The following is a 20,235-nucleotide window of genomic DNA, read 5'->3' as shown; positions in this document are numbered from 1 at the left end:
AATAAACAAACAGACACTAATCAACTGGTTTAGAGCATGGCAATTCTGCAAGGAATATAGAACCAGGTTACAATATAGCCACCAGACTTCAGTATCAAAAGAAAATTTTTTCAGGGCCTGGTACAAAACAGGGGATAAGAGAGTCCCCTAGGAATTAGGGCCATAAAAAACTTCCTATTTCAAATGAGTGAAGTTGTTGATCATGCCTTCTCTGCCAGAAAGGAACACGAATTACAGATTCTTTACCAGAAAAGGATCCCAAACTCATTCTTCCAAGTGGCATCTACATATGAGGTCAGAAAAAGGATATGTATCCAAGAACAGTCTAAGGCTGAAGGCAAAGGCCGCAACACTATAATTTAAAAAGTCATGGTTGTAACAACTACAGCTTTAATTTCAAAGTGTTTTTAAGAAATTAAGTGTCTTAGAACTATTTAGAAAGTTGTATTTTAAATACCAAAGGCTGCTGAACTTTAGTCATACCTGGTAACAAATACCTTTAAAATAAAGGTTTATAAAATAAACTCATAGATTTACATGGAATAAAGGGTTACATATTTAGTACATAATAAATTACTCAGGCAGAGGGAACAGTTCATTAAAAAATACACAGGCTGAAATATATATCTTCCTTCATAGGCATTTAAACATGTGTATCAAGTAGTATAGGACTAGATGCTATCATGCATCCGTCAAAGGAAGACAGATTTATATTCAATTATTTTTACCAAGAGATCAACTGTTTCAAGTGTTGTTGCTTGACTTCAAAACTCAGCTCTTACAGAAACTCAGTATTATTTCTAGATGAAATACTAAATTCTCATTAAACCTGACATTGTTCTTTTATCTTATGATGTCAGATGTGATTTTAATTGCTGAGCTAAAAAGTTAAAAGCATACATTTCAGCCTGCTACTCTGAAAATACTGCTTATTGCCACACATTCAAGCAGTTTTATATTATAAACAATAACCAGTGCATCCTTTCCCCTTACAAAGAATCCCCAAAACAATGAAATATGCAAATGTTATTAGGGAAAAGGCACATATTACTGTATTACCTCCCCTAAATCTACAATTATAAACTAATGAATTCTCCAATATTTGAAAGAAATAAACAGCCAAGACTCGAAGCTTTGAAATTAGCTAGTTATTTTCAAAGATTTTCTCCAGTGCCTTTCTGGCATTAAGATACCATGAACACTTTAATTGCATTTTTTCCAATTTTATTAAAATTGGTTTTAATGTATCAAGCTGGTTCATATTTCACTACTAGTTCTTACTCTTCTGTACTTCATTATTTATAACATTGCCTTTCCATTTCTTTTCCATCAACCGCTTTCATTTCATTTCCTCTCATATTACAGAAAGTATGGTGATTACATAGTTATCTGCTAGGATTAATATATGGAGCCAAAATGGCAGGTACAAACAGCCAAGTGACAAAATTATACTAGAGATTTCTTTACAAAAGCAATTTTCTTTTCACTTTCTCTGAGACATGTTGTAATTCAATTGCTCTTTCACATTCTTCGTAATATTTGCAAATAAAGGTTTTAGAAGTTGCTTGCTTTCCTGTATAGCTTAGGAACGTTGTGAAAATACTGCAGCCAGCATTTTAGGTAACACAACCAGACCTCCTCACCCTCAAGATCAAAAGTTTAAAAATCACATAAGCAACTAAACAATATAACGGATGAGATTTATTACAGATTATACGTTTCCAGATCCTATTTTCTGTCTGAAAGGTTTCAGGAAAACAGCCCCTGAAAATAAAGTACTTTGGGTTGCAGATAATAAAAACTCTCTTGGTAAGTCACAAAAGAAAGCAGGAGAGGACCAGCACTTGATACTCAAGTAAGTAGCAGCCCCAGAAGAATGTTCAGGGGTCTGCTATACTATCAACCAGCTCATAGGACACAAAATAAAGGCTTTTCTCTTACTGACCATCCAAACTAGGCATTCATTGCTAGAAAAAAAAGTCACAGCAACATAAGCAGAGTAACCAAAGTAATGTGAGAACTCATCAAGCACATGAAGACTGATAAATTAGGAATTGAGCATGTCTCTTCCATTGTCATTCTATGATTACCTACAACGCACTTGCCTCCAAGCCAATTAGATTGCAGAAAAGAAAACATAGCAGCCTTACTTTTAGGAAGAGAAAGGTGCATCTATTCAAACTGGCAGTCACTAATTGCACAGTGAACCCAAGAACAATGATTCAATTGTGATAAATTAGAGGTTGGAAGCAAGTATTAGGAATTAAGTTGTACACATTTTGAATTTCCATGCATAAAGGAACTACAGCAAAGCCAATCAAGAATACTAAACAAGAAATTTATTTCTGGAGCATGCATAACAAAATTAAAAACTTTTTTAACTGATCAATTCAGGTTAATTTCAGCGTAACATCCATACTAAAATAACAGAACTCTTCCCCCTTAATTTAACCAAGCTGTGCCATTCTTCTGTAACTACCAACTTCCTCTGTCAATGGCTCCTACTACATAAATGACAGCAAGAAATTGTTTCCAACTTCTCGATTAATCTAAACACAAAGATGGCATTTAAGAAACAGCCCTGTTCAAGGATGATGTGGGATAGTACTGACTTACAGGAAACATGAATTACTATGCTTTGACTAGAACATATGCTGCTCCCTTCCAACGCATGCTCAGGTTGCTCCACAGACTTGTGAAGCTGAAGACCCGTGACCCTCTCCGTTCCCTTTTTGGAATAACATTGCTCCCTGGTGTGTCTCAAGGAGAAAAAAACTGATTTTTTTCTTTCTTTTTAACTGCAAAACTGAATTAGTCACTGAAACTTGAACGTCATATCTGCTAACAGGCATAGATTCAAGAGAATGGTACTCCCTGAACTATACTGCTTTTCTGATCTCATCAATATCTAAATACTGTAATTTCTGTAAATACTGTAAAGAAGAAAGTCCCACACTATCTACAGAAAATCATGTCTTTTCTAGTTTGCAAAGCAGGCTCAGAACTGTAGTTTAAAAGGTTCTTCGAAAGTCAATGGACCAGAGGGCAAGAGTAGTCCCATGGAAAAATTACAAAAAAGTATTTGCTGCTGCTGCCGCCTCTTCAGATTCCTCATTTGGATGAGGTGCAGCTTTGGGCAGGATTGCAAGAGTTAGAAGTGCTCCTTGGGTATTTCTAACCAACAGCAGTAAAGATAAGAAGTCATTCACATAAACAGGTACATTCTTCTGTTCATAGAACTGAGGCAAGAGAAAGCCAGGAAAAAAGCAACAAATAGCTGAAAAGCAATAAATAGCCAAGCATTAACACGGCCAAGTGTCAGGTCCTGCACTTGGGTCACGGCAACCCCATGCAGCGCTACAGGCTTGGGGAAGAGTGGCTGGAAAGCTGCCCGGCAGAGAAAGACCTGGGGGTGCTGGTCGACAGCCGGCTGAATATGAGCCAGCAGTGTGCCCAGGTGGCCAAGAAGGCCAACAGCATCCTGGCCTGTATCAGAAATAGCATGACCAGCAGGAGCTGGGAGGTGGTTGTTCCCCTGTACTCGGCACTGGTGAGGCCGCACCTGGAGTCCTGTGTTCAGTTTTGGGCCCCTCACTACAGGAAAGACATTGAGCTGCTGGAGCGTGTCCAGAGAAGGGCAACCAAGCTGGTGAGGGGCCTTGAGCACAAGTCTTATGAGGAGCGGCTGAGGGAGCTGGGGTTGTTCAGTCTGGAGAAGAGGAGGCTGAGGGGAGACCTTATCGCTCTCTACAACTACCTGAAAGGGGGTTGTAGTGAGGAGGGTGTTGGTCTCTTCTGTCAGGTGTCTGGAGATAGGACAAGAGGAAATGGCCTCAAGTTGAGGCAAGGGAGATTTAGGTTAGATATTAGGAAAAATTTTTTTACTGAGAGAGTTGTCAAACATTGGAATGGGCTGCCCAGGGAAGTGGTTGAGTCACCATCCCTGGAGGTATTCAAAAAGCGAGTGGATAGGGTACTCCAGGGCATGGTTTAGGGGGCATGGTTAATGGTTGGACTTGATGATCTTGAAGGTCTTTTCCAACCGAAATGATTCTATGATTCTACGATTCTATGATTAGAATTGGCAGGTATGCCTAAGCCTTTCCAGCCTCTGCGTGATTGAAAAAAATCTGATCTTGAATCAGCATGTAATGTAATATATATAAATTCCTAGAGTAACTATGGGAAGATTTAGACTGTTTCATTGCTGTTTCAATTCCTGTCTTCTTAAAATAATGAGCTAAATATTATAGTTTTAGTAGAAGGTAAAATTTGTTGAAAGGAGAATTACAAAATGGATCACTGTCTTCACACTCTTTTGCCTAAACATATAGTTAAACTGTGTAAAAACTAAGAGCTAAGGTCCAGGAAAAACTGAGCTAAGGTCTAGCTTAGTGTACAACCTGTTTAAGTGTTAATAAACTTATTTTCACACAATTATGAAGGACATAAATAGATGTTCAGATTGCCATATAGACTATGATTGATGACATTTTGGGCATACCAGCTTAGTTTGTAAACCAAGTGCCCCAAAAACAAGTTTTTCAGCAGGATTCTTGTCCTAGTTTCAGCTGGGATAGAGTTAACTGTCTTCCTAGTAGCTGGTACGGTGCTATGTTTTGAGTTCAGTATGTGAAGAATGTTGATAACACTGGTGTTTTCAGTTGTTGCTCAGTAGTGTTTAGACTAATGTCAAGGATTTTTCAGCTTCTCATGCCCAGCCAGCGAGAAAGCTGGGGGGGGGGGGGGCACAAGAAGTTGGCACAGCACACAGCCAGGGCACCTGACCCAAACTGGCCAACGGGGTATTCCATACCATGGGACGTCCCATCTAGTATAGGAACTGGGGAGTGGGGGCGGGGAATCGCCTCTCGGGGGACTGGCTGGGTGTCGGTCGGCGGGTGGTGAGCAATTGCACCGCCCATCATTTGTACATTCCAATCCTTTCATTATTGCTGTTGTCATTTTATTAGTGTTATCATTATCATTATTAGTTTCTTCTTTTCTGTTCTATTAAACCATTCTTATCTCAACCCACAGGTTTTGTTTCTTTTTCCCGATTTTCTCCCCCATCCCACTGGGGGAGGGGGGGGGGGGGGGGGAGTGAGCGGCTGCGTAGTGCTTAGTTGCTGGCTGGGGTTAAACCACAACAATTCTGTAAAGCTAGATAAAGCTAACACATTTTCAGATGTGTTGATCACTTGCTCCAGAAATGTTTAGAAGTGTGCTAGGGAACATATTTTAAACGACATCTATCTTCCTAATCTAGATGCGGTGTAAGAAGTATATATCAATGCTGTCATTTGAGCAAACACAGATTTCCACTCGCTTTCTTCTTGCAGCAGACATAACTCAAAACATGATTATCTTACTAGTCCAAAGCACAGGACTAATGAATGGTAAAAAAGAGCCAACTTTATTATTGCTTTAATATCTGAATAAAAGTTTGTATTTGGATAGTTTATTACTAGACTACTCTCACTACTGGAGAAACAAGGAAAAAGGAAAGTAGCAAAATACAATAAATTCAATTAGCTGAGACAGCCAGCATAAGGTCTCACTTCATTTTTTTTTTTTCCCCAAAAATGTTAATATTAAAATGTTTCAAGTACATTTATCAAACCAATGAGGTGGAAAATCTCTTTTACAAAAAAAAAAAAAAAAAAAAAAGAACAGTACATTAGATCTTAAGGTAGCTCTTATTTTGTAGGGAGCTTTATCCAGGCAGAGGCGTTTTAAGTTATACTAGTAGTGCACTGCTAACCAAATTAGCAGTACTACTAGAAACTAGTTGGTGGTATGAAAACTGATTTGCAAACATGCCAACAAGCTTTAAACATGGTGAATCCAGCAAAGGCTGTGTTAAGTACAAGCACTACATTTAGCTTCAGGAGGCAGCACTAACATACTAAGCATGCCTATGAAATACATTTCCAATTACTTGGTGTGTTTTATTTTAATCTTCCCTCCCACAGGAACTCAGCAGCCCTTTCCCCAAGGAAGGCTCCATAATTGTTAATTGTGAAGCTTCAATCGGGTGGTTTTGCCATTAACAGGAAAATAACAACCTAATCAAAAGTGTACTTTTTGCTGACAGCATCCTACAAAATTATTTTAAGGAAACACTAGTAGACTAAGATAAAACATTGACATTTTCAGCTGGCAAAGGGAAAGACAAGAGAAGTAAAACAGAATTCTGTAAAAGAAAACAAAAACCCCACACCACTATGTCAAGAGCTATCTATCCAATTATATACAATAAGGGAATGTTCTCGGTAAAGCTTTAATAATGAGAGCTACTACATTCAACCTAAGCTTGTTTGATGCCCATCTACTCTTGGACATCCGCCTAACGATTCCATATTTCAAAAGCTAACTTGTAGCACAAGGAAAATCTAATCAGCCAATCAAAACTGAAAACATAAATAATTTTGAAATATACATATTGGCTGGGTTTTTGCTAATATAAATAAATAGTGTAGCCTCCATGAGAGCCTGTCAAGTCAAAACTGGCAAACAGAACTCTTAAGAAAGTAATAAATTATTAAAAAAAAGGTAATGATAAGAGATTGAGCAAGACTGATATAAACATTTCATAGACATTTCTATTGGAGAATTTGTAAATTATATATTGCCATTGTATCAAAAGCTAAAATTTTACCCCAGATGAAATGTTGCTAAACATTGACAAGTAACACATGCATGAATGTTGCAACATGAAATATCAGAATACTAATAACATATTTAAATGCTTGATTAAAGTATATAAATGCAACAGTATTATGTAATTATTCAGAAATAGGCCCTGCTGCCTTTATAAACTGAAGATTAGAATTAGTTTGTTTATAAAGGATGTTTACCTACAATTAACATCTCTGTGATGAGAACTGAAATAAACTGTGAAAGTATGAACAAGCTCAGGGTGAAATCTTGGCCTGCCAGGTCATTTACATAAAAACACAGTTAAAAGTTTCAAAGTTATTCAATAGCAGTTATATGTAAGTGTTTTCATGACACAGCAACTCATTGTAAAATTTTCTTTTTATTATGGCATATCTGTAGCTGTGCCTGTTGACCTGAAGTCGTGCCAGATTTATAGTGAACTATTTCCATTCAACACCTGGGCTTCACAAAAATAACAAAGCTGAACAGGCACTTTCTTTCAGGCTATTTGCACAGAATAATGTAAGCATTGGATATGTAAAAATCTACTTCAGGACACCTAGCTTGAGTCACACATACACATGAAATAAAGAGTGTATCATAAGAAATTCTCCTCTTGGATGGCAAATCAATTCAATATACACATTATTGTTATTATACAACGCAGATAAAATTTTATTAAAATCAGTTACTACCTTATTGCTGAGACAGACAAAATATTTAGGTGTGGAAGATATACCCAATACAATAATAAAAAAAAAAAATTCTAATACTTTTTGTATTTGACAAAATGGTAACTTAGAGGGTTTGTTATACTTAACAAACCAATGAAAAAATTACTGAGACCTTAAATTGTGCTGCTATAGTCCATTATGAAGTGCAATTATGAGAAGGTAAAATTATTTCAGTGCAAGTCCTCAGAGAGGCCATTAAGGTGCCATTAAAAACACATTATAATGTTTAACTTCAACAGTAAAGCTACTTCATTACAAGTCATACCATCATTTGAGAGAGGAAGGCAGTTCTCACCAGAAAGAGGTATTCTAATTCACAATAACTACTTCATCCTCATTTTGGCTCTTTCACTTGCAATTTTAAAGTTTGTTAACCTTCTGCTTGCGTATGTAAGAATTAAGATCCAAGTGGTCCAATCTCCATATGTGTTGGTACTTACAAGAGTCGTTAATGCCAATGGAAGTTGAGGATGGGGGCTTAATAAACTTTAAGCTTTAGATTGAGTTTGAAAATTTGGATTTTAATCTCTCAATGTTGTTATCATCTACTATAACTTACCCTCCTAACTGAGAGAACATTAACACCGCTATTAATTTCTGATTAAGCAATTAGCAGTTTCATACATATACTGCATAACTATGCAGTTAAGAACAATTAGACAATATATTTATGACCACCTGAAAAGCATTTGGGTCTGAAAAAATATTGCAAAATTACTTTTACGTTCATTAAATACATAGTGATTCTTCACTTTTAGGCAGTGAAGCTAGCTTCTCTTTTCAGTGTAGAGATTCTCGAATCTTTGCTTCACTTTCCACCAGAAAGATCATTTCCCTCAAAATCAGAATAACTCAACCCTGCAGAAAGTTTGGGTTATTTCAGATGCACTGACAAGGCTAATCTAGCAGTCATTCTGACGTGGCTCTGCCACAGTGAAGTGACTGATTAATAGTTTCAAAGACAGGAGACATGTCGGAGAGCTGTCTGGGCCTCAGCGTGTTGTGACACCGCAACACAGGCAATGCTTACCGAGCGGCATCCTCTCTCCGGGCACCAGCACGGCCACATCACAACACAGGTGACTTGCTGCCGAATGCGGGCCAGGCACGTCTTCCTGCGGCTGAGCAGGGCACAATCAGACACAGGCACTGCTCGGGAGAGGGGTTCAGGGGAACAATAATCAGACATTTTGTTACCAGATACAGTTTTAAAAGGGTACTGCTAGAGAACGTGCTATTAAGTGGTGATAATCAACAGCATCGCCAAAAAAAAGCAATACTAAAGTGGGTTTCAATCTGTTTCAGCTTCCAGAACTGAAAGAAACCCCCAGTGGGAACACAGACTATGCAGCTCCCTTAAACCGACTGTCAAGTAACACACTTTTCTTAATCATTTTTTATGGATCCCTTAGAAGTAATCTGTGTTCCCAAGGATCCAGTAATCACAGACTTAAGACATTACTACTACCTATTAAATGATATTTTTAGAGCATCATTACATTATTGAAGTATGATCGCTACTGTGCAAGCTTTGGTCTATCATTTGTTATAAAGGCACTTCAGCTTTGAACTTTTCACCCAAAATAAATGAAAATTTATTAACTTCAACAGTAGTTGATTTTTCAGCTCTGATAATTACAGGCTGAAGGTGGGAGGGGGGGGAGACTTAGAACCAGTGCATCTTCCTTGAGGAATAAATTATTCCACACCATTTAGAAGTAAAAATTTTTTCCCCAGGTAACCCAAAATACATGTTTCAGAGTCAAAGCACTAAACATCTATATATACACACTGTTTAAACAATACCTGCAATAACTAGAACCACTTAGGCACTTAAAATCAATTATGCGTTTGAATAGTGACAACAGTATTCTAAAATAGCATAGACAGATCTAGATTCTACAAATAAAGGAGTATCCCATAAAGTGTGTTAAATACCACATTAAAGGGCAAGATAAAGCAGCATTTTATTTTTTAAGTGTCATAATACTTTTAAGAATCAATATCTGCTTTAATTTTAACATCTTTGATCATTATTTAAACAAAAGGCTTTTAAATTTGAAGTAGTCTTTTTTTAAGCCATGTTTCTAAAATGAAACTTCAGAGCGTTTTTAAATGCTGGAGTACTCTTGTATTCACTTGAAAATAAAACCAATCTACAATTCCTTGTTTGAGGGGGTTTGGGGTGTTTCGCTTTGGTTTTTTTTTTAAATGGGTTTCATAATACAATCATAGACCATCTGACTTCAGTTCATTGTTTTGTAGCATTTTCAGTGAACATCTAGTTAAGATACGGCACCAAGCTTTGAGTTTTAGGGGCACAAAGTTTCATGTACAGTGTGTGTGGCAGAGAAGTTTGTTTTTTAAACAGGGCTGAGGGCTACAAGTTTCAAATACACATTTATTTTTAGTATCACAGTGGAATACAAGGCACATTTTAAAAGTGACAAAATCAGTTTCAACAAATTAAATACAGTAGGAGCTATATATCTCACTTGTTTAATGAACAGTACTAGCAGCACATGTTCCACCCCCACTAAAATAAAAAAATATTAAAACAAGCTCAGTAAGATGATCTTGCTGTTTAAAAATACTTCCAGGGAAGTGGGCAATGAAGAGAAGCACTAACACAATTCAGTGTTCCTTAGACATCATCTGAATTTCTCTACAGGAATGACTGCCATCCCAGGCAGGGTGGGGAAATAAACTAAAAATTGAGGACACATGTTGAACAACCAGAGAACTATCAAATCTTATCATCTATTTAAACTATAATCAAGGTGGGCAGGTACACAGCATGGCGTGAAAAAGCAGCTTAGTTTCTTGTAATATGTATTAGAGCTTTAACTCATACGTTGGTTAGAACCTATGGTATAAATCTGTTCAAAACACAATCATTGTACAGTTGCTGCCATTTTTTATTGGTTATATTTCTTTACAGCATTAAAGTTGAGAGAAAACTGACATGTTTATTTTTGTTACTTTTATGTATTTTTTCTACATTGCCAGGTGAAATCTTCACAGTTCTAGTTTCTTTCCTTGAAACCAAAACATCGCTATTAACAAAATTCTCCTGAAACCATTTTATCTTGCCTGCTCATTTAAAAACTTCAGGGAAATTACACTGATAGACTTTCAAAACACATTGTTTCCTTCTGCAGAAGCACATATTTGTTTGTTAAAATGTTTTATATCGCATGTATCATTTTAAAAGACACTAGAAGACTGCAGCCATTTGCAGCATACATTCTTCAGGTAATGAGATCAAGATCTCTAAATACAGTGATCCTTCTTTTGACTTTTATTTTGGCAGACAGCTAGAGTTACCCCAGTTCTTTGTTCTTAAAATGGAGAGATTCCAAAAGAATGGAGATGCAACAGAGGTAAGAGCAGCATTCTTTCCCCTTTCCCAAGATTTGGGAAAATACTTTGCTTTTCATTGATACCAGACCACTCCAAACACAGCCCTGTTGGCTAAGAGCCCTTTAAAGGCCAGCAAGGCACTTGTGGGACAGCAGTGCAACAGCTGGCAGCAAATACCCTTGGACAGAGATGCCAGCTCCTCAGCCAGTTCAGCATCCTCTGTACTACGTAGCTCCCTCCACTGCTGGTTTCAGCATAAACTCTGCAGTACCAAGACGTCAAGTGAAGGCAAGTGAATCAGTCACATTACACACAGCACTTGCTCGTCTCTCTAAAAGGCAGGGAAGCTGCAATCTCTGAAAACTATACTAACCTAGACACGCTGGGAACTGCAAAAAATTGAACGTATATTAAGGTGTAGGATCCATGTTATCATGGATTTGAAGATATTTGATTTTGCCTACATATTTTAATATCCAGATGAATAATTAATTCAGGACTGTGTACCACAGCTTATAGTAGCATTTTACTGAAGCTGTATTACACAATTAGAAACAAGCTGGAGTGATCTTTACCTTCAGAGGAAGAAATATCAGTCACCTCTGGCAGCTGAGCAACTTTAACAGCTTGATTCATTTCCACACAAATAGCCTTATCCTGCAGGAGTTGAGAAACAGGGGTGAAGAGAAAAGACGGATGCAAGCCCACTGTTTGATTAAGTTCTTGCAGTAAAGGTCTTGAAGCAAGAGCAGATTTTTTTGCATTTCCCAGAGTGGAATACAGTTTGAGAAATACAATGAGCAGTTTGATTATTTAAGTGACACTGAGGATAAGACTAAACTTTAGTTGTAGCAGAGATAACTTTGTACTAGAATCAGTTTAGCCAGGACAACAAGAGAGCACTGAAGAAGGTAATTTATTTTGATAGCTTATTTAAAATTATACTGGATATTTTTTAAGTGCTCTGAGGAATACACCTAGCCTGAAGGCTACAGGGATAAACTTTGGTTGAGGTCTTTTCAAGATTTTTCTCCATAAGATGTTATTCAGCAGGATGGATGTACAATATAGGAGCCTCCACTTGTTCAAGTTCTACCAAGGTCACCCAGACTGAGAATCTTTCCTGTTTTTCTTGTGGAAAACATCCTGCTTTATAACAACTGTTTGTACCATTACTAAGCTATTATGATTTTTACGTGTCTCTAAGAACCGGGGAAAGTAATGGGGAAAAACATACAGGAAGTTTATGGTCCAAGTGACAAGGGTCTCTGGGAACAAGGTTTGGTCTCCTGCTTCCCCTGGAACAAGCTGCTATGTATGTTGTGAATATTATGCCTTCTAACACACACATTGAATTGTTGCATGTGAATTGGAAGTGTGTAATTCCTACGTAAATTAAAAAGCCTCCAGACAACAACTCCAAGCACAAAGCTGCCTTCCATAATCCTCACTTACGATTCCTCTTAGGGAGATCAGCACAAGGTCCAAATCTCTCTGCCACAGGAATTCCTGCTCAGGTGGGTCTCCACTGGATGGCTGAAGGCAGATTTTATCCAGAATGAAGTCTGTGAAAAATACTGTTAAATCCTGGAACCTGAAGAGCATCACAGAATGAATAACATGGTGAGGTACAAGTGATTATTACATTATGGATGTTTGCATTTCCTGGCCACTAACAGGGAGCGTCTCCAGTATTTGGAAGTGTAGGAGGCAGATGCCCCAAAGACCTTGGGATTTCTCAGCGGTTCACATTTGGCTCCCAGGATATTCAGTGCCTCCTATAAGACCTGCTGACTCAAAGAAAATAGTCTGCACCACAGATGGGGAGGGCTGTCTTCCACAGAGCCCAGGTTTTCTTTAATGTGTGCAGCAGTGCACACAAAAGGTATTCCCTCAGCATATTCCTGACATTTAAGTGTAGTGGAGACAATCCTGCTCTGCAGTAGCTATCTAGGAAAGAAGCCAGTTGTTTTACAACTTGCCCATTTTTTAAATTTTTTTGCAGTTTCCCTCCAAACACACACCACAACTCAGTTTTCTTCACTCGGTGTAGCCGTCACCATAACTATTCCTTGGCCCACTGGTGGGCCACTGCACAGCTGCAGGGCTGGTAAGCATGCCAGGAAATTACCGTGACCAACAGAAGTGTCACCTTCCCTTCCAGCTTCCCCCATGTTACAGACAAAAATATTTCACTTCCACATTTATCTCCAGCATGCTGGGGCCATCACACTGATTCCCACTCTTCACATCCATGTGTCCCTACACTAAAGAGAGGGGTACAGTTTTGGTTTGTTTCCCCAGTTGGTAAAGCCCCCACCAGCATTACACCAACTGTCTCAGGTTAACTGAGACTGGTCTAATTCACAGTAATTTTAGCACAGATGTACAACATCGGCTGTGTCATCCTATTTTCTTTTTAAGTATATTCACTTTTCAAGTGAAGTGATTACAGCAGCTCCTCTTCTCCAAGCAATTTACACAACGTCAACATGCCTCATTAGAATACTCAGATTTTTTTTTTTTTTTGAGGGAACTCAAGTATCTACATATTAACAGCTTTACATAAAACAAAACTGATTAGCTTTTATTATTTCTCCTTTGCATATCTATGCAATCCATTAGACAGAAAGGGGCCTGGCACTCATATGACAACAGAAGATTACAAATATGTTTAATATTCCTCTTTGTAATATAGTTCGGTTCCTATAACATCATTTAGATTGCCCTGTGGAGCTTCTGTACTTCGTGCTTTATAACATTTAATCTCTCTCCTGCGAAATCTTGAAGAACAACCTATAACGTAAGTCAACCCAACAGTAAGTTATTGACAATGATTTCATGAAGGCCTTTATCCCAAAGGGCGTTGGTAGGTAATTTGCAAACCTAACGTACATCTAGTCAGCAGAGAGGGTTTTCTATGTTTGTTTACATTCCTATAACGTAGTACAATCATATAGCTAACCTGAAGTTGAACAACAGATCTTTGATTATATTTTTCATCAATACAAAGCAGAACAGTTTGCATCAAATTTTAAGATTTGAAAAATAACCCTGAAAGAACAGCTAGCTATTTCTTTAACATACTCCTTTGGTAAATAGCCTTTTCTTTATTAATATATCAGGGGGCTGTTTACTTTAATAATAGATTCAACAACATTAAACAGAGCCTCAATATTCATTTTTAAAAAACTTTTTTTTTTCCTAAAGCTGATAAGCATCTAAAAATTGTGTATTTACTTTATCTGGCTATCACATGGTGAGAAAAATGACAGCAATTTAAGATACAGTAAGTTGTGCCTTAAAGAGGGATTATTATTACTGAAGTTCAAATGTTTCAAAGCTATTTGCCAGCAGTAACTAATTTTTTTAATTTAAACTAGTAGTACAGCTCAAGTGAGAAGTGTGGCTGAAAGCATCTATAAATATTCAGAATTGCACAACTTAAAAAGTATCTACTATATTACTCTATAGTAATAGTTTAGAAATTAAGTAAAAATCTTGCATAATTATTGTGGTTTTGTCATATTAGGGAGACAGTATTACTAACTTTCATGTTACAGCTGTTATAAAAGCATAGCTTTGAAGCCGGAAATGAAAATAATAATACTCTATGCTAAAAATCTAGAACTAGGTTAAAAACTAGCTTTCTCCTATTTGGATGTTGACATGAAACCATGAATCAATGACAATGTAGAATTATCAAGGAGCAGATATGAACATACTGACCCTTACAAACATTGCCTGGCACTTACATAGGACCCAATTAATTATTTTTAACTGTATAAGGAAATGTAATATTTAGATATTTGTAAAATTACACACCACTGCCCCTCCCACACACTTTTTTCCTAAAGTTTGATGAAAACATTTCATTTTAGCAAGCATTAATGCATAATTATTCTATTCTATCATTAGGGGATGCCTCTGGTTCCATTCACATAGTGCAAACCTACTCGATCATCACATCAGTGCAGTGGTACCATGAGACATCCCACTGTTAAACTCATCCCAGAGGAACACCTACCTAGCTCAGGAAGGCATCACACCAACCCCCCCTCTGCAGCTTCTAGCACCCAAGCTGGCTTGACTGCTCTATGCAGTGCAGCATTGAAACATGTACATAAACCCAAAGTAACTTCCACCATAGGTCCCAGAGTGCTCGACTCCTTGTCACTACCACAACATAAACATTTAAGCAATACAACCACAGATCAGGTAGAATGGTTCAGCATTTCTCACTGCAGTATGACATGCCTAGAGAAAGTGTTACTTCACTACTAGAAGTACTTTATTGCATTTACTTCACTATCACTATAGAACTACAGAATGAATAATTTAAAAATTAAAAGTTAATGTAAATATTTGGGGTTTGGGTTACTTGAAAATTCTAGTAGCGTTACAGGCTTCTGTATATTAGCAAAAATTTAAGGAGATTAGTGACCAGTTTTGAACATATTTTTCAGGAGTATTTAATTCCTATATAAGCACATAAAACTGAACAATTTCTAAAATAAACAATTATAATGTCAACAGTTGCATATCAATTTTTTTGATAAACCAGGCTCTATACCAAGATACCCAAAAGCAGATTTCTCATCAGTCCTTACAAAGAAAAGTCTTTCATGTGTAATGGCAGAAAAAAAATAAAAGCAATAAGTGTTTTTTTTTTTTTAACCCATTTGACATAGCAGACATATGGGTGAAAGTTTTTTGACATTCAGAACATTACCATTCAGTTAGAATGGGTCTATGATTTTCTCCAAATACTTAAAATCAAAACCTCTTAGTTGTGAAAAGCTTGTTTTCTCCAAGTCATTCTACAACTGAAAAATTATTATTGGGAAGTTTCCTCAATGAAGTGCTTACCACTTCCAATGTGATTTTCACATAACACTTTGAAGACCCTTCCACAATCAGATTCATGTTATTATTTCAGCTTCCTATCACTCAGCTTCTTCCCCATTTATGTTGCCATCACTAAAATACTTTTACCACTCCAAACAGTATTCATCACTTGCTTGGTTATGCCTTCATGTACCTGCAGTTATCTCCACTCCCACTGCACAAAGCACAGATCATTAGTTTAATTAATCTTCATGACGGTTTCTAAAATTTAGTAGCTTTTCTTGCTGTTCTCTGAATTAGCTTTAAACTGATGTCTGAGAATTCAAACATGTTTAGCATGTTGTAAGTGCTGTCACAAAAACTTTGTTGTAAAGCATTTAATGTACTTCACAGAAAAAGATTATTATGAAATATAAGTTATATACTATTACCAGGATTTCAGTGGACACCTCATTCACACAGGTGAATGAAGTGTGCAGGCAAAGAGAGTATCCATTTTTTAAGTATGAGTAATTGACAATAGAGGTTTTCTGTTAATTTAAAGCTCTTTATATATAAAAGCTCTCTCTATATGAATATATGTATTTTAATATACATACACACACAAGCGCATGTAAAGTGTGCTGCTGCAAACAAGGAGACTATCATTGTTGAAGAAAGATTTATTTTTTAAGGGAAAAAACTTGAAAAGAATCCTTTGACATTTCAATTAAGTTTCTACATGAAAGGCAGAGAAGAAAGATGGAAGACGGAAGCTGGAAACTAGAACACAGGGAGGATTTTCTAGGATATATGAGGATTTTTTTGGTTGCACTGTAAGCTATCTTAGGTTGTATAATGCTCTTTGCCAAGAAAAACCATCCTTACAGAGAGAAAAACATACTGAGCATAGGTGCTATGACAGAAAAAGCCCTTCTGGTATTATCATAAGCCATATTTCTTTAGCCGAAGATGTCAACACACCTTCGTAACACCTCATGATAGATCTAGACTGCCAGCCTAATTTGCTATTGCTTCTCTCTTCATATTCTGCTTAAAAAAAAAATAAAAATCAACTGCTTGCTTTTTTTAAAAAGAAAAAAAAAATATCATATACAGCATGGTTCAGATGTTAAAAACACTGCCCAGATGTAGCAGAGCAAATGGAATGGAGTAACTGATTCTCCTTGCAGCAAAGGTAGAGATAAAATGTACAGAGGGTCTAAGCAACAGTAACACTTTAAGAATGAGTTAAGTAAAATCTGGTTTTTATACTGCTAAACCTTTAGAAGCAAAGTACATTTTTCACAGTGGGTAAGAAATTCCAGAAACATAAGTACTACCTTGAGTAATTATTGTTAATTAACTAGCAATGAGGCACTACTTCCAAATGTGACATTTAAAGCACATAATGTGATTGTGAATATTCACAAAGATAATTAAGTTCATCTGCTTCAAGTCCTTGATTTCAGCACATCTGAAAACACCTCTTAAACTATCATTAGACCTGTAATCAAGTATTTTGTTGCTCAGGAAAATTGGGTACCTTTGCTTACCTGCTAATATAGGGATATGAGTTCAAATGCAAGTACACGGCTTTTGTTAAGAAACTCTCCTTCAGGCAAAAGCTGAGAAAAAAAACCACTAATTCTGATTGTTTTCTCAGGAGAGACAGTTAAAAATAAATTCCTCACACCATCAGATGGAAACAAAACCAAAAATGACTGAGCTTCCTTAATTGATCTCAAGATCACAAGACCAACATGAGGGATATTTGTTTGAAAGTATTCATCATCAAGCCATGGGTACCACTACTGTGCATACTAAGGATACTATCCACATTAGGTTGTATACTTTCTTCCATCTTGTTTACAGCTAAGTCAAGTTCATTACAAAAAGAAAAATTCAACCAAATTACAGGGCTGAAATACAACATATCATGTAAAAACGTGAAAAATCAGAAAATGTGTTGACATGATTCTGTTGGGGGAAAAGTTATAACCACTACTGACTTCAGAGAAGGAAGGAGGCTTTGATCATCAACACTGATCCTGGTCTTGATCAAGACTTGCAGAAATAAACCCTGAAAATAGGAAAAAACTGATCCCAAGAACAGGGTGTCAAAGCAGTTGTGCCTTGGTATTTTATGCTTTATTCTTTTAAGAGTAAAGAAAGCTTCTTTCCACTAGAAAAGAGCTTAACGAATAATGTGCTCCAAGATGGAGAAGAAACATTTAGGCAGCATTCTAATGTACAATAGATTAAGTTTACTCCATTGCTTTCCAATTATTTGACACAGAGGATTTTTAATCAGTCAAAATAACAATGTGAATAATTATATGCTATAAGGATGTCCTACTGGTCTGTATCTCTCTACCCAGTTTGACTAGCAGTTTTATTCTATACCTGAAAAGTCTCTCCTAATGAAAGTTTTGTCAAGAATTATGGTTGGAGAGAAAAACAAGGTGAAATATTTCTAAAAAAAGGAAAATCAAATGTTCTGAAATTGCATAGTGCCGAGAAACTCTTGACCTTATCTAAAAGACAGTTCCTGCTGCTGCCTAGCTGCCTAAGTGCACATTTAGTGTTCTGCTTCAAAGGTGCGTTGCAAGCACTGGCAACACCGACCGCCCAGAGAACAGAGAAGGGTATGAGACACTCCATGCTGCAGGTCATTAACCCCCGAGTCTGTACCCTGCTTATAACAGCACCTAGCTGGACTTTGCTCAGGAGGATGTCATCCTCCAAGAAAGCATCGATCCTTTTCTCATCAGTGAAAGGACAATACCTGACCCCAAACAGCGCAAACATCTAAGACTCCCAATTCCAGATTTGGGAAGAACTTCCTCGAGAGATCTACATGTTACCCACCCTCCCCAATATCTGTTTTCTTAAGCTCTAAATGGACTGAGAAAGCAAGAAAAAAATGTTTAAAAACTCTGGAGATGAACAACAGTGAGAATTAAGACCATGTTCCTGCACTCCTATGAAAGACACAAGTTCATATAAAAGTGATCTTCAACCAAACTAGTCAATAAAATCACAACTATAGTTCTCCAACAAGTGCTCAAGGCATGTGTCAGAAAAACACAACCTACTCAGGCTTATCCAAAAAAAGAAATACAGTGGAGGAGTAAAACTTAGTATATAGATCTTTCTTGTCCCTCTCTTTATTCTGTGTAAGAACACCAAAATACTGTTGAAACACTTTCTTACAGTCAAAATTCAGTAATGGTCACTTTTGGAAAGTTTCATGAGAACTACTTCTGTTCCCATATTAAATGGTCAGCAGAATAAAATGGGCAGTTACATTACACTAACATTACCGAATGTAAAAGGTTAACCCTAAAGCAAGCCACGTTGCCAAACAGGCATTAATTGAAGGCCAACTGCTATGGTCCATGTGCCCTCAAAGCTACTACAGATTTTAACCCCCCCTTGCTTTTTAGAACAGTACAACCAGGGAAAAGAAGGAATAAAAAAGAAGGAATAAATAAGAAGGAAAACTATGTTGTTAGTATTGTTCTATTTCTGTGGAAGTATAACAAAATAATGCCTTTTGACACTTCAGGGGAATAAATGTGTATGTTTCTGATGCTCATCACTGAATTTACAGCAAATTAAGAGGAAAGCAACAATTTAAAACATGTTTTTCAACTGAATTCATCTGCTCTACAGAGATAGCATGATGGTATTAGACCATATACATCATAACCCAACATGTAGATTATGCATGCTACTTTCTCGAACCATTTTAAAATCCAAATAAAGTATTCTCTGAATTACTGCAGAGATTTGTACTAAAGGAACCTACAGTTTAACACCCTACGTATTAGGCAGTCCAAATGAAACATCAGAAACTCTCAGCCAAAATATCAAATAAGAGTTACAAGAATAGATGAGGCAAAGCAGACCAAACAGTAAGATTCATACTATCAGAGACTTCATCTGATATTTTAGTCATCTGTACCAATCAATCTTTTTTTAGCTAATTCCCACTATTTGCAAAAGAGGTATGCTTTCCAAACACTGAATAATAAGGCAAGCTGCCAAAGGAAGAAAAAAAGGAAAAAAAAAAAGAAAAAAAAAAAAAAAGAGAGAACCACCTATAAATAAAAAAAAATCATTTTTCACTCTGAAGACAGGCAACCCTTACATTACAAGCAAAGCTCACAAAAAAGGCAATTTGTAAGTAAGGGTGTATATATATAGTAAAGGATACTTAAAATCATTGGTAACCAGTAACTCTATTCTTCTCAACAGCAAAGTGTTTCTGCCATCAATTGCCATCTTTCAATGTAGTATGTTCTTTATTTTGCAGAAAGATTCTGAGATAATCACACCTGAAGCAAATCACAAATTCTCCATAAACCATTGACTCTAAGGAAGATGCTCACACAGATCACATTTTCAGCCAGCTAAAAGTTACGAGCATGACTAGTTTTTCTGAACCTACAAAATAACAATTGTACATTCATGCTGGGCAGACAGTGCAGGAGAAGTAACTTCCCACACACACCAAAATAAAGGGAAGAATTCCCAGCTATTTTGCAGTTAACCTTTAAGTGTTTTGTGACTAATCATTGTAATACAGCTAATATGGCTGTGGATGTACCTCAAATGGTAAGCTCCTGGAAAATGAAGAAAT

The 20,235-nt window shown here is 36.8% G+C and overlaps 1 protein-coding gene and 1 long non-coding RNA gene across 3 annotated transcripts in view; both read right to left on the bottom strand.

Annotated features, from left to right (window-relative positions):
* WDR25 (WD repeat domain 25) overlaps positions 1–20,235 on the bottom strand; it is a 72,664-nt gene that overhangs the window by 37,351 nt on the left and 15,078 nt on the right. The window lies entirely within an intron of this gene.
* Positions 9,785–12,347, bottom strand: LOC128139965 (uncharacterized). Its single transcript, XR_008234564.1, has 2 exons — positions 12,216–12,347; positions 9,785–11,417 (listed from the first exon to the last, which is right to left on the bottom strand). It is a non-coding gene; the product is annotated as an uncharacterized LOC128139965 (long non-coding RNA).

This window comes from Harpia harpyja, chromosome 3, assembly GCF_026419915.1.
Source record: "Harpia harpyja isolate bHarHar1 chromosome 3, bHarHar1 primary haplotype, whole genome shotgun sequence".
NCBI lineage: Eukaryota > Metazoa > Chordata > Aves > Accipitriformes > Accipitridae > Harpia > Harpia harpyja.
Note: the sequence above shows the minus strand (reverse complement) of the source record. Positions and strands in the feature narration are given on the sequence as shown.